The sequence below is a fragment of the Buteo buteo genome, chromosome 21 (assembly GCF_964188355.1).
Source record: "Buteo buteo chromosome 21, bButBut1.hap1.1, whole genome shotgun sequence".
In the NCBI taxonomy this organism is placed as follows: domain Eukaryota; kingdom Metazoa; phylum Chordata; class Aves; order Accipitriformes; family Accipitridae; genus Buteo; species Buteo buteo.
The window spans coordinates 9,800,679-9,815,978 of NC_134191.1; the positions used below are offsets into that span (position 1 = coordinate 9,800,679).

The window sequence follows — 15,300 nt, forward strand, 5'->3', positions numbered from 1 at the left end:
TGGAAACTATTTGTTTTTTGAATTTCTGGGTTTATCTGGAAAAAAAATTCTATTTGATTTTAGCTTGAGATGTGATCTCTGCAAAGGGAGGACCAAGTGGGGAGTGTATGGTATGAATTATGTATTTCCATAAAGTTTTTGTCTTGGTTTAAACAAGGGCTAAATATGCTTCAGGTTGCTTAAAGAGCTCTTTCCTTTGGACCACTTGATTATCTTAACTGGGAAAGTACAACCATGTGGTGACAAGTCTAAGATTTGCAAAACTCTGAAGATCCTAGAATAGATATATAAGAACAAATAATGGGAATGAAGTATATTGACCCCAAATTCTGTTGAGGAAGGTATCTAGCTAGATACTGTCAATCAGTGTAGGTCTGATTCCCATTAATCAAGGTATAAAACTTGGCTTAGAGAAAATAAACTGGAAGTTTTTAATCTTCTGAAAAAAAGCTCTTCCTTTTTTTAATACTTCCTAAAATGAACAATTTAAAAAAACTTAACAAAATACTGTCTAGTGTTCAAATGGTCTACAGGCTTTATCTCCATTTTAGGTGAAATAGAAGTTTCAAGAGGTGTTGCAGAACTTTCTGTTGTATTGTGCTATCTGCTACCATAAATTCTATGATCCTATGCAGAGGTGTAATGAAATCAACCCCAGTTGAAGTTCACTAAAATGCTTAGTAATCACTTTCATCTGTTCACTTTTTTCTCCAGTCTCTTCCCTAGCTGTATTTTTACTTTTAAACTTATGTGACTTACCTAAGATTCAGTAAGCTTTTTCCTTGTCTTCTAAATTCCAGTTTTAATTCTGGTATTCTTCTAGTTTGCTTCATTAGCTTTTTGGCTGCTAGTTCACTTTTCCTTGGTCCAATGTTATTTCCCATTCCTTATTCTACATTATGTAAATTTTATTAGAAGATTATTGTGCCCTCATTAGACCCTAGGTTCTTCTCATGAATGATTTCTCATTCACTGGGCTGATGTCTTTTTAAAGGTTCTAGATTTCAGTAGTGTCCAGAGACGACTTTGAGGTAGAGGTGCTACAAACTGTTTTGCCTTTCCCTTCCTCTCACCCAAAGCTAATAGTGAAGTGGGTGAAATGTGCAAGCAACAAAACCTCCCCAAGGATTTTGCAGAATTGCAGAAAAAAAAGTAGGATATTTATAGCAGAAAACTTAAAAATTTGGAGTTTTCCCCTAATCTGAATCTCTTGGAGCGAGTGGGATGGCTTGAAGGATGGAATGTAGCAGATGCAAAATTTCATGTCACCTGTTTCTCAAGTACAATCCTAACAATGATGTGCTTAACCTGCTTTGCAGCTTGTGATGTTAAATTAACCAACCAACACCGACATTACAATTTGCTTACATGTTTCATGTTGGTAGGAAAAGGAAGGACCAGGGATATAATAAAAGTTGACACTACTCTGCCTTTTTGCTCTGTGAGGTGTCCTTCAGCTGTAGGGTTACTTCCATTAATGTGGAGAAATCTGATGTTATCTTTTTTGTGCTCTGCTTTTGGACCTTTTATTCATGTTTGTTCTCCTATTTTTGCTGGTTTTCATTCTGTGTTTTTGCATCCTCCCCTGCTTTATGTCCTACTGTTTTTTTTCCTAGCTGTGAAATATTTAATGATTCTTAAAGTTCAGGGCAACTTTGATTGACATAGTCAATGCAGAGTGCTAACAAAGTTCAGAGGAGTTTGGCAATGGTAAAGAAAAGACTGTGTGGATGAAGAGTTTTCTGTTATAGTTGATGGCATTCCCACTAGAAAATAATTTAAAAGATATGCTATTAACTCTTTTTAGATATTAGAAGTTATCAGGTGTTTTGGAACATCTCTGGAGTTGGATATGTGGGGGAGGAAGGGTGTTCTGCAACAGTTTCTTCTTCCCTTGGTCTGTATAAAGATAATGTAATGACAGTTCTCGTTTGTGGTCAGTGCGAGAAGATGGTAACGTGCCCTTCACCTAGAAGCCCTCAAAGTACAGTTATCATTTGGTGGTTTTGATGGTTGTTTCAGTGCCTATTCCCTTGTGTTTGTGCTTTTTTAAATATGCGTGAGAGTAATGTGGACTTTGAGAAATAAGACTGATTATTTAAAGAATCACTTATGATAAAATATCTCTTTCTGGGAATTTGTGTTCCAGTAGATTAGCATTATTGATCATTCTCTCCTCACGTACTCTACAGATGATTTTAGAAATCTGAAGCTATTATTCTTTTCTTGTCTGATGTAATTACCAGTGCAAGGAATAATCTAATTAGAAGACAACAAGGAAGCATTCTAATTGTTCTAATAAATTATGTTAATGCTTTATGCTTGCAGTCAGTTTTGGTAAGAAATCATTTGACAAAGTGACAGCTTGTCTTACAGTGCTAACAAATATAACTTCAGTTCTTCTGACTGAAGCTTACTGGTAGTAGACTTGAAACCCTGTATTAGAGGGTTTGGGGTCTTCAGGTGCATTGCAGATTCTTAAAAATCTTTTCCCATCTAGTCTTGGTAGTGCCAGTAAACTGTTCTGTGTTTAGTTGTCAGGGAAATAGAGCAACTTGCTAACTTATCCTATGCAGTTCTTAAATGGTGAAGTAGGACAAGAAACAGTCATTCAAACAATCAGACCACTTCTGAAAGATTTAGTGCTAAAATATTTAATGCTAGCCTAGCCTATCCACTGAACCTTTTCCAAGATATGTAACTGTACCTGGGACAAAGTGCACTTGCATAGTGTGCAGATGTTTAATCTCTGTTTAGCTGTTTCTCATCCTTTTCATGGATTAGAACCATTCTAGCTCTGCGGGACTGCAGAGTCGGACTTTGTAGTGACCAAATGCGTGCTTCTGATACCTGTGGAAAACTGCCAGTGGCTCCCCATCTGCCTAGTGACTGGGATGGCATTACTGAACATATGAGTGCACATTACCATGTGAGGATCACAAAGTGCCTACAGACCTGTCAGGCTGTAGGTAATTAACCTAGGACTGAGTTCTTTTCTTAAACTTAGTAAGATCGTGCTTATGGCACCATGAGAATGACCAGTGCACATTGAAACCACATGAAACAGAGCAATTGATAGTGGGACTGGGGTTGGGGAAAGAAGATGCCAAATGGATTTTAAGTATGTTCTACTCGACTCCTCAGACTAGAAATTTCTCTCCCCTTCTTACTACCCTTTCATCTGTCTGATGATGTTTTCAATTTATTTCCTTTTGCTGGCAGTGTATTTCTGGCCTCCAGAAGGAGATGGAGGACTCGGTTCTCACTGAACTGATCTTTGCATTCACTCTTCATTAGCTGAAGTACTGAAGGTGGCACTACTTTTTTGTAGTATTATTATGTCTCTAGGTCAGAGATGAGTGCCTGCATGATCTATGATTAGTAGCATTAATGGGCTATTTTACTTTTAATTGTTGGCAACAAAGGGTAACAAGAACTCAGGCTATTAATAAATGCTTCATGATATAATTTAGAAACCTTTTCCCTAGACTTTACTTCTGCTCTTCCATTAGTATTATTTTTTCTTAAAATGGAATACAAAGTACAGGTAAAATTATTTCAGCCGTGCCTGAGTTGCTCAGGGTTAGTAAATATGCAATAAATAGTTTAAGACTAGTAAGATCTATTAAGGCTTTAAGATTGCTTAACTTCTGTCTAAACATTCTGTGTTTAAAATTTAGACTTTACAGTTGGAAGGCCTGCCCTGACTAATGAACAAAACAAATTTATTTAAACAGACCTTTAAAAGTTAGAATGATGGTAAGGTGGTGGAAGTTTGAATGGCAGTGAGTCAAAGTAGAAATTGTAGCTATCCTATACCAGGTTAGTTCCATGCAGTAGCTATGAGACACTGTTAACATATAGGAGGGATGCAATTTAAATGTTTAAGTAAAAATAATATTGGTGAAAGATATACCCATCCTTCGGATGGCTAGATGAAGTTGCACCGAGTTACTGTCTGTCTCTATAGGCTGTGCATCATCCTGCTATTAAGTAGTCTTTCTAACTGTGTGTATGAAGAAATACCTTGCCCTTCATTTGCTTCATCTAAAATTCAAATGCTCATTGCAGTGTGCAACTGCATTAGGAGTACTTAGTCAAATTAAATGATTCAGTATGGTAGCTTTGAAGAATCTAATTTCCATGTGGGGAATCATTTTTATCATCTGGCAAAAAGGTAAAAGGTGAATTTTACATTGGCTGCTTTTTTGTAACATTTATGTTGCATGGGGTTAGTTTTATTGTTAATCCAAACTCAAAGCATGGACCTGTTATTTAGCTTGTAAATGCTTAACTAATGTTACAGCTTTTTAATGCACATACAGATATTAATTTGTCTACTCTGTTCTGAACTTCTCCTTTGCATATAGGTTACTGTGAACTCTTGCTGGAGCAGTTCCTGTATTGATGCAGTTTTGAACCATGGTTTTATTTGTGATTTGTACCTAACTGCCTCTGTAGTGCCATTATGGCTTGTAACATAATTATGCACGTACAGCATTTAAAAATATATACATGGTGGATGTGGTACCTGGAAGATACCTGTGGTGTATTCAGTTTGTCAGTAACTTTTTGGTCATAGTCTTCTGTTGCTGTGAATATTTATAAAAAAAGAGTAATTTATCCCTTGAAAAATTTTGGTCTATTTCCAGTAATGAGGCAGGCCTTTGATAACCTTTACTAGTATTTGTTTTGAAATGCTGAAAATTCACAAACTTAAGAAGAAAATGGTATCTAGGCTGCGTATTCACCTATCAGTAACTAGTATTGACTAGTCAAGTTGGGTGGAGTTGCTTCTAGGGTTGAAGCAAATTCTGTGTATGGCTGCCAGCAGGTCACTGCCTCAGGCTCCTTGGGTGGATGAACACAGGTTGTAACAACAGCTCTAAAGGAAAGCTCCAGAGCGCTGCTGGTAAAAGAACTTTCCCCTTTGTTCATATTTTCTACCTAACCTTGAGAACCTTAGATGTCATTCTTTTGTCGCATTCCTTTTGGACAAATCTGGGCTGCTTTGAAGTTAACAGAAGCTTTGCCACTGATTCTAGGAGATCTGCAATTCATTGCTATGTATGGTTTAGTTCATGAATTTAGATTGCAGAACACTAGGTTTTCTGCTTTTGTGGTTTGGTTGGGTTTGTTTTGTTTTGTTTTGTTTTTTGTTTTTTTTTTGTTGGGTTTGTTGTTGTTGTTGTTGTTTGTTTTTTCAATTATAAGGGGAATAAGGAAAAAATAGGTAAACTAACTCCGCATAAGGCAGCTATCAATCTGAAGTTTTTTGCAGGCGTGCACATGTTGCAAACAACCTCCTGTAAATCCTTTATAGGCTCTTAGAAAGCTAGTGCATAATTAACCTTTGCTTGAAATTATTCTCTTAACCAGAGAAGAAACCTCCCCAGATAAGCATGAAAAATATAATGGACATTTCTAGGTGCTTCTTTCCTGAATATTTTATGGCTTATTCCCAAGTGAAATTGAAAACCATCAGGGCAGCAGCAGCCTGCTCTGGGAGGGAACTGGCTAAACAATGTATCTGAGACCTTGGGGTTTCTGTAGAGTCTTAGATTTTACATGGAGGCCAAAAGTGTATTTCCTACTTTACAGTGTGGTAAAATGCAGTCAAAAATCTCTGGTGTAGCCAAGACATGCTCTTAGCTAAGAAAAGTTTATTCAGGAAAAAAAAAAAGCATGAAAGTGAAAATCCATTAAGTAGTTGCAGGAATGGGGTTAGAGTAGTGGATGTGGGACCACATGCTGACATAAGCTATATGTCTGTGAGGTTATCAACTCAAGTTATTAACTGGACACTTCAGTTGTAGCCTTTGGGCAAATATTTGTTGAAACATAAAGGTTTTGTTGGGCTTAGCCTGGTTCCTTTTAGCTGATTCTAATCTTAGTTTCTCTTCTGGTGAATGTAAGCCATCAGCACTGTCAGGTGTTTTTAATACCTGGCTCTGGACTTACTGGAAACCATCCTAAGTACAGGAGAATGTGACTTGTTGAAGCTTTTGCCTTATTTGGCTAGGATTCTGAGCATTAGTCTTGTTTTAAAATTCATATTTCTCTCTGCTTGCTGAGGTATAGCAGGTACTTATTTTACTGAGCTAGACTCAGCAGGACTCCTGGGAGCTATAGGTTCAAAGTTCAGCCTACAAAGTTGTGGGTAGGAAGCTGTTTCCTGCATTGGCTGTGTATGCTCAGGGATGCATTGTGTGGGTTTTGGGTTTGTTTTTTTTTTTGGTTGGTTGGTTTGTTTGTTTGGGTTTTTTTTGTGGGTTTGGCATTTGGCTTGGTTTTTTTTGTTGTTTTTTTTTTTTTTTGGTGATAGTGCCTTTTGTCTTTTTCGAAAAAAGGTGCATGAAGATGGTGAGAGAATAGCTAGAGGAACTATTTTAAGGAGGGTGAAAGCAATTCCAGGCATTTCACGTGAGAAGCAGGACATGCCCCCAAAACTGGGGGGAGATGAGAAAATAGGGCATGGATATGTCTCAAGGTGATGAATATTTCATGTCTTTTATTTTTCCTTGGTTTACTATCTTCCCTGGCTATTAGGCCTGCAGCAAATCTGGGAACACAAGTATGTATGTCTCCTTTAGTTGTCTGTCTACTTTTTGGAGCAAATGTTCTTCCCCAAGTATGGTCTCCTTTTAAATGCTGCGGTTTGATATCCTGCCTATTAGGAAAAATAATGGTCTGAGAAGTCCAAGCTAAGTCCCGCCTTATTATAAACAAGAGAAAAGCTGGTGGTTTTCACAGCCAAGCTTTACATCATTCTCACAAATGAATACTATAAATTCAGTGGGCTTTTTTGTGTTGTTGGCTTTTCTTCACAGAAACTTCTGAAATGCAAGAATTTTAGGTAAAAATTTAAAATAGCTGTGCCATGATCAAGGCAAGGATCAGACCAGTTCACTGTCTTTCTAATTCGTGGTGACAATTTTTGCAAATTTGCTACATTCTTGTCCAGTATTCACTGTTCAGCACAAGCTGAGTACCTTAAAGAATGCACAGTTGAATATTGCAACAAGTCCCAGATTTGTCAACAATTTTCAAGAGATCTTTATCTTCCCATGAAAGAATTCTAAAAAATGCTGGGGGGGTGGGGGGGGAGAGATAATATTGGAAAAACTGTTGAGGCAGAAAATATATTTTTTTGGTCCTGTAGACCTCTCTAAATCTTAGGTGTAAAGGTTCTGGATACAGATTGTTTTCCAAACCTAAGTGTTTTGATATTCCTGTCCTTCTGACATTCCTTAAACACTCAGTTCCAAAAAGTTTTTGTATTATCTTCAAGAATCAGAATTTTAGGATGGTTTCATAGTGACCATATAGTCATTGTGTAATAAAAAGACCTATCCTGAAGCATGACAATGAACTAGTATGAGGTTCTTCCAAATGGTTTTGAAATTTCTGTCTCTCCCAGCTTTCCTAAATTTTACCCAGATGTCTGATAAACACAAGATTTCAAGCAGTATACTAGACTTGGCAGACACTAAATTCAGCAGAATGTAAATTACATTCAATGTGTTTATATATCCTCTTGACATTTTTCTCCTTCCGTAGACTCAGCATGCTGTTAGCCCAGTGAGTCCCATTTACTAGTAGGCTGGAATTCAACTGCATGAGATACTGTTTAAAAAAATCTCAAGCACCTCACTAAAATCTTTTGATATTACAAAAATTTCTCGCTACTTTATTCCTTTATGCTTTTCTCGCATGATTGTGGTGGGTTTTGTTGTTGGTTTTGTTGTTGTGTTGTTTTTTTAGTTGTTTTTTTTTAATGTCACCAAACTGTGGCGGTAGCTGTTAAATAAAATATCTGTTCTAAAGTCCGCTCTAGTGGAAACTGCTTTTAAATGACTTGTATTAGCAGCTGCCACTTTAAGTCTTGTGCATAAGGATTTCAAAAAATTAAGAATTTCAGTTTTCAAGTAACTAACCTGTGTTTTCAACTCCATCTAAGCTCATCTCACTCCCACACAATGGTCGAACTTTACAAGTGTTTGAATTTCGTAATGTATTTTCATTTTTCACATGTTAGATACAGGTTTGACAAGTCATACATTGAATTACTGTAGCACTGAGTAATCAAGCTGCAAACCAGGACCCACTTTGAGAGCTGCCTTACTGACCTACAGGGAAAAAGTTCTCTGATCCAGAGAGCTTAAGGCCTTTAAGTGGAAGGCTGGAAACTATCAGTATGGACAAATAGGTAGGAGTATGGAAGCACAGAAATTAGGTGTTGGTCGGCATGCTGGGTAGTCATCTTAAATGCCCAAACCCTTATCTGTTGCTAAGGTTTTTGTAGGTATAACATATAGGCAAAGTGATCTTATGAGAAACTGAAGGGGATTTTTTTTTTTTTAATTTTAATGTTTTATTTTTTTAGAGTTATTAAGCAGCTCTCATCCCTGAATTGTGCTGTATTGCTTGGATACTCTGCAGCTAATTCTCTCCTTTAATGACTTGTGGACATCACCCGAACAGAAATGAGAGTTAAATCCTGTCAGAGTAGCTTAACTAATGCAGACCCATTAGCTGTCACAGGTGTCTATGATTAGCCTTTGGTTTAGCAATTACAGAAAAATGTTAAATACTCCCATTTGACTTTACAGAGTAAAAGCAATTTCAAGTGTTGTCAGCTTGCTAGTGCTTCATTAGAAGAATCTAGTTTTGCATATCTTCATAAAAAAGCAAACTCTGTGACTAACAGAATGAGTAAAGCATACAGTAAAACTGCCTCTGTAAGTAGTCTTTGGATTTTGATTTTCTCAGAGCAAGCTACAGTTGTCAGCCTTCTCTCAGGAATAAAATACTGAAAGATCTCCATGGCTAAATTTAAACCTTCTAGGTGACACATTTGCTGTGCATATAGGTGATGGACTGAATAGGTGTCCTAGATGGGTTTGGTAAGTTATGTTTGCTCCCTCCTCACAGTTAGGAATGTCTGTCTAGGGTGGGAAGAAGGTTCTGTTGTAGATACTGGCAGTATTTTGGTTGAGATTTTTGATGCAACATGTAGTATTAAATTAGTGACAAGTTCAAAAGACTGGAATTCATTATGAAATACTTCATGTATCAGTAAAAAAAAATTTCTGTGGCAGGTAGCGTGACAGGCTTTGAGGATAGCTTTTAGCCTTTAGGCTCCTGTCTCATACTTCTGTACAATGTTTCTCAGTTTTGTGGAGCTGTATTCATTCTTGCTGGGACTTAATAAAATAGGATGCACCAATGTCACTATTAATGAAAATCCGTCCACATTGAAATTAAGATATCCCAGATATGGAATATATCTTACTATAAATCATTGGCTGGAGTATAAACCTTAATGTTATGGATGTGTCCAAGGATGAAAATATAGAAGTTAATTTTAAAAATCTGTAATACTTTGAACAAACAAATTCTTCTTGTTACTGCATTTTTTAAATTTTTTTTTTAAATGATGGAATATGGTTAGTCCCATTATGTGGACATGCTTATGTAACAGCTTATAAATATTTATGAAACCCTTACTAGAGAAGATACAGTCTTTATTCCAGTGGTCTTAGTAATTTGCTGAGGTGACAAATTTAGGAAAAAAACCCATACAGCCTGATAAATGAATGTCTCCTCCTCTCTTCAACATTTCAAATGCCAAATCCACCTAAAAAATTCCTGATGGGTATATAAAATTTGTACTTTCTACTTTGATTTTTCTGTATTTTTTATTTGAGTCATCTTCATCCTCATAGAGACATGGTAATTAATGATAATTACTAATTTATTGCTTTAGATGATTACTTTGGTGGGTTTTTCATTATCAAGTTTCTTGCTGCTCCTTGTTTAAAAGGCTGTCCTGGGTTTTGTGCTGTAAACCTGAGCCTATACCTTTGGGTTTTAAATCCTGTGGTTTTTATTCCAAAGAATCAAAATGGTGGGCCTTGAAGCCACGCCACAGAATAAAAATTCATAAAACTGAGTACCAATGGAGTTTTAATATAATGAGCTGAAATCCTGCCTTTAACCTTTGACAGGTATTTTTCAGTATCTTTCATGTGTCTGTCAGCTTTAGTCTTAAATAATGATTCTGAGACATACGCTGAGGAACAAATGTGTGTGATGTCAGGGAAGGTCAAATAACTAATATTAGTGTAGTTCTAAAACATACCTGAAATATGTTCAAGTATAAAGTTTTTTAATTAGTAGATGACTAGGCTTTTTGTTAATATTTGTCTCTTCCAAGTGTTGGCTTGAAAACTACTGTTTATACACATACACTATATATATGTGTGTGTGTGTGTGTGTGTGTATATATATCATATCTAAGTTAGCTTCCAAAGTTGCCTTGATGCTGTCAAATTGCTTAGCTGGAAAAATATGGGTATGCTTTTTTGCAGGATGAAGACTAGAAGGTTTTTAATGGTATTGGTAAGGAAGACAAAATATTTTTTTGGTGTTTCCTTTAATGTGGCGAGAATGACTTTTTAAAATTTTTTTTAATTAAGACTTCTTTTTAACAGCTTGGATTCTATAATTATAATGGCTTTTGAAAGAGTAGTATTAAATCAGCTAGCCATGAATGGAAAAGGGGCGGGGGGGGGGGTGGGGGCGCAAATTATTCATTTCTGGTATACCAGTGGAAGCAGCCATAGATGTTTCATAGCTCAAGTGAAGTTGGTCTGAATGCTTGTGGCAGTGCATTTTATCCTTCCATGTTCTATCAGCTGAAGGCTCTAAGTTTTGTAACAAAGGTACATTTTCACTTGAAACAGTAAAGAATGTGCACAGTAATCTCACCAGAGACCTGGCACCCTGTAAAATGATCCCCTTCTGTTTGAATGACTTTATTAGATATCCCTTTCTAGCTGAGAAAGAGAATCAGCATTTTTCGTCCTTCTCTTGTGCTTGGCAGTGGTGAATACTAAAAGCTATTTGCGACTCGGCGTTGGTCCCTAGCATGGGGCCATGGAGACTCCTCAGGGCAGGGCATATGGACTGTTCTGTGTTCATAGAATAGTTAGGACAGGAGGCTCCATTCTTCCTTGATCCTTAGCCACTTATACTGTTAACTGCTTAAATTACCAAAAAGTAAAGGTAGGAGTCAAAAACAAGCAAACAACTGCTCTAACTGTTAATGCTGTCAAAGGTAATGTTGAAGATGAGTTCCTGAAGAATCCTCTCAGTCTCAAGGAGTCTGTCCCAGTGTTTTGACCTTCTTTTGAGGATTGCTACTGGAATGATTGGTTCTTGCTGCTTCTGTCCAGACTTGGTTTCCCAGAATTGTTAGTTATCAAAATTCAATTATCCATGAATTAGTTTAGTCTTATTTCCTTGGAGGTGATTTTATTACCTTCTCAATCTCAGGAAGATTTTTTTCTTTTAGTGCAGATCCTGGTTTAGACATGGTGCTCAAACTGCTGAAACTTGTCCACTGAGTATGTTGCTCTGGCCGTGTTCCCAGTAGCTGATATTAAAGCTGTCCCAAGTGGTCTTTTCAGGGCATTTTCAGTTAGGCGTCCAAACCCAAACTCTGAGTGTCAACTCTGACATCTGCCAATTCTAATCCAGGTACTACTACTAGAGTGAACATCCTATGGTGGTCATTAGCAGTCCTTATATTTTAAAATGCTGTGTCCCTACCGACCAGAACTTGTATTTTTTCAAGCTTTTCTTTCCTATATGGTTAACCTTCCATAATCCCTAATGCTGTGCACATTGTTAACTTTTTGTTTATGTTTGAGAGAGGTGCTTTGGAAGAATACAAAACAAAGTATGAATTTCTCCATTCTTCTGTTTCAACGACAGTGAATCCCAAACACTGGAATTACATTTCTGGAACAAAATATTTCCTCTCTATAGATGCTTATGTTACTTTTATGAAACCAAAAGGATTTTACTGGATGACAGTAAATCATATTGATGGCAACAAAACAATAGACAAGTTACTGATGAGGAAATGACTGCCCCACAAAGTGTGCACCTGGATAGAGGGATTTAATAGAGTCAACAAACCACTACTTAGAGCACTTTCCAGTGTTGTTAAAGGCTCTGTAGACTGACAAAATGCGCCATTAGGTTAATTCTGTTCATGGTGGCTTTGTACTTACGCTTAGAGAAATCTTCTTGTCACTAATTTACAGTAACAGTGTGGGTTGTTGCATATACTTGTCTCCTAAACATTAGCATATTTCTTACCCCAGGCTCATATTTCCTAATAACTCATTATCAAATCAGATTTGGAAAAAGGACCGCTGAATTACTTAGCTAGAATGCAGTCATAGGTTTGGCCTTACTCATGACCTTCACCAAATAATAAGAGGCAGCTGCATACATCTTGTGCATGACAGGAATGTTTAATCTCCATTCTCCTATAATACACTAGTGTAATTGAGAGTGAAATGCATAGGGTCATATTGTCCCTTCCTTGCACACTGCAAAAATCACTCTAATCATCCTCTGCACTGAGCTATATGGTATGGATTTTTTTCTTATCCTTGGAGCTGAAATACTTGTGTAGCTAAAATAGGTTCTAACAAGGAGCTCCTAACAGTCTACAAAAATGAGAAATACCTTTGCTTTTCTGTTCTTTTCTTCAGACAACGCTTTGGTTTACTGTATAGTAGTGGGAAGTTAATGTCATTTCATGTAACCCTTTCAGAAGATTGATTAGCTCTAGCTGTGCTATCTGTAAGGATAGAGTTGTGACTTGTTCTAAAGAGCAGATCTAACTAAAACTCAGAATTCGTAATCTTTTGGCTGAGGCTTAGAAGAAAACCTGAATGAAAAGATGCAGTGTTGAAGCTTCTTGCCAAAGAAACATTAGGTTTGTCAAAGTTTTGCTTTATGGCAAAATTTGTGTTTAGTGGTTATCCTAAAATAGATGGTATTGATAGTATACTTTCCAATTATGATACCATTTACTAAATAGACATTTTGGCAATTGGTATGTTAACTTATAGCTGATAATTGATGCTCTAAATGTTAATGATTATAGAAATCCTATGTTTTGATGGGTTTGTGGCAAAGGTATGTACTGTAGAGCAATCTACACTTTTGTTACTACATGAAGGAAAAAAAAAAGTCAAATAGAAATTGAGTTCCCCCAAACCGCACTGCTTTATTCTGAGAAGTTCAGCAAGATTCCCTTGGAGAATACACCTCTTCCCACACAACAAGCACTTATGGATGAATTTCTCCACTGAATAATTTTGTGACCTTCTCTATTAAAGACGTCTAAGTTATGTTTTCTTCTTTCAGATAAAGATTGAGTAATACATAGAAGAGGCCTCCTGCAACCTAATAATGTAAGTGTGTATTTCTCATATAAACATACTGCTCTGTTCACTGAGATGAGACCCATCAGTGATCTTTTCACATGAACAATGGAAATTAATAACATGAACAATGAACAAAGAAATTACTAACAAAATCCACACGACATGTAGCTGTTTCAGTACCTACTTAAGCAGTGTTTGGAAACACTTTGGGGGAAAAAAACCACCCCAAAACAGTTAAGTCATGTAACAGGAACCTCTGTGAGTCTCTAAATCTACCTGCCTTGTCTTTGAACTGGGAGCACAATCTTGTGCATCAAAATGTGGTAGAAAGAAACAGAAGGATTACAATAGATGCACTAATGCAAAACAGCTTTAGTTACTCAGTACACAGGTTCTGTATAAGGCTCTTTGTTTGAATAAGATATTAGTCTGGAGAGTCCAACCCCCAGTAGAAAGAGCTGGGGTGACGGTTATTTCATGATCTGTGATTGAGCTTATTCCTCTATATCTCTTGCAAAAATGTTTTAATCCAATCACAACAGCAGATTTTATGAAGCCAAAAGGCTTGACATTGGTAAACAGAGTACCCGGCTGTACACCCTAATCTCTGAAAAGAGATTGACTTATTGCTGAAATATGTTGTGAGGTATGCTCAAATACAAACCTTCTACTGCTCTCTTCTGCTTTCCTGCTGGTAGCCTTCTGCATCTTCTAATTCTTCACCAAGCTAATTTTGTTTATTGGGGAGCTGAACTGCGCAGCTGGTGTGCCTATGAGAATTCTAAAATTAAAGTTTAGTCAAGCCAGAATATCTCCAGACTTCAGTCTTTTCCATTCAAATGAATGTGGCAATAATGGGACCCCAAGTGGTCATGCTAGTGAACTGGTAACTTAATAGTAATTCCCTGAAGAAATTATGTACTAAAATCAAGACCTTTCCATACTGAATTGTTAGTTTTGCAGGGAAGAAAAGCCCCACTGGTTTTAAAGCTAAAAGAAAAATCTTAATATAAAACTATTTTCACTTCCTATAAGGAACCACCATGATACTTCCGATTTGGGAAGCAAAGAAGGTTCTAATGTTTGGGTTTTATTGGTCTTGTTATGGTACCCCTCTCTGATAGGGTTGGGTTTGTTTTGGTAAATTGCAGTGGAGTACAATGGAAATGATCCAAGAAAGCATGAGATAGAGTATGTGGCTGGAAGTACAATGTATTGAAGTATCAAAGCCTTGGGTGTATCATCAATTAATCATGTAAGGTCTTGGCTGTTGGGGGTGGGGGAAGTATGCTATGTTCCCACTCTGTAAATAAATTTCTTAGCTAATATAGAACTGATATACTTAAAGAGGAGTCTCACTTGATTTGTCATTTCTTGAGTACTTCTCAGGATCCAAATTCATGAGAGTTGGTGTTGTTTAGCAAAAAAAAGACCAAACCCAAACCAAAAAAACCTTATGTCCTTAAAAACATAAATGACCATTGCAAAGAGGGGAAATAGTCTTTTTTTTTTTTTTTCCTAGGCCTAAACAGAACAGCTAAAACAGAACATACTGAAATTTAAAAATGTTTCAGGTTAGATAAGAAATACAGCAAGGCTAGTTAAGCATGCAAATGGATCAGAAACTCAATAATCTTCCCATTATGAATATGAATAGGTTAGGGTAAAACTTCTGTCAGGCAACCTTGCAGCTCTTAGGTTCTTTGATCATCTTGGGTGAGTAAAATGGCTAATACAGAAATGACCTGGGTATATTGTGCCGTAGGGTGAAAATATGAACTAGATAATATCCAGAGATACTTGCTTGCCCTTTGACTCACTGAGCAGCATAAAATGAACATGCTGCAGGAGAGTGGGATATCGAACTTCTCCCGCTTCCATTTGTATTTTTATGAAGACAAAGAATTATCATCAGTCAGTTTAAGAATAAACCCGTTATTAAATGTGTAATGTGAAAGGAAAAATGGTTCATTTGAAAAGCAATGGATACATTTTGATTAATTGTTAAGCATTATGTAAAAAATTGTTTTGAAATTGCTACTTGTGC

General features: G+C 36.7%; 1 protein-coding gene across 4 annotated transcripts in view; it reads left to right on the forward strand.

Annotated features, from left to right (window-relative positions):
- The window catches only part of FHIT (fragile histidine triad diadenosine triphosphatase), a 629,524-nt gene that overhangs the window by 117,741 nt on the left and 496,483 nt on the right, over window positions 1–15,300 (forward strand). For 3 of the 4 annotated variants that reach the window (XM_075052559.1, XM_075052557.1, XM_075052560.1), the window contains exon 2: window positions 13,234–13,280. The exons of the other annotated variant lie outside the window; for it this stretch is intronic. The gene's annotated coding sequence lies outside the window, so the exon portion shown is untranslated. The remainder of the gene's footprint in view (window positions 1–13,233; window positions 13,281–15,300) is intronic. 4 annotated transcript variants of the gene reach the window in all.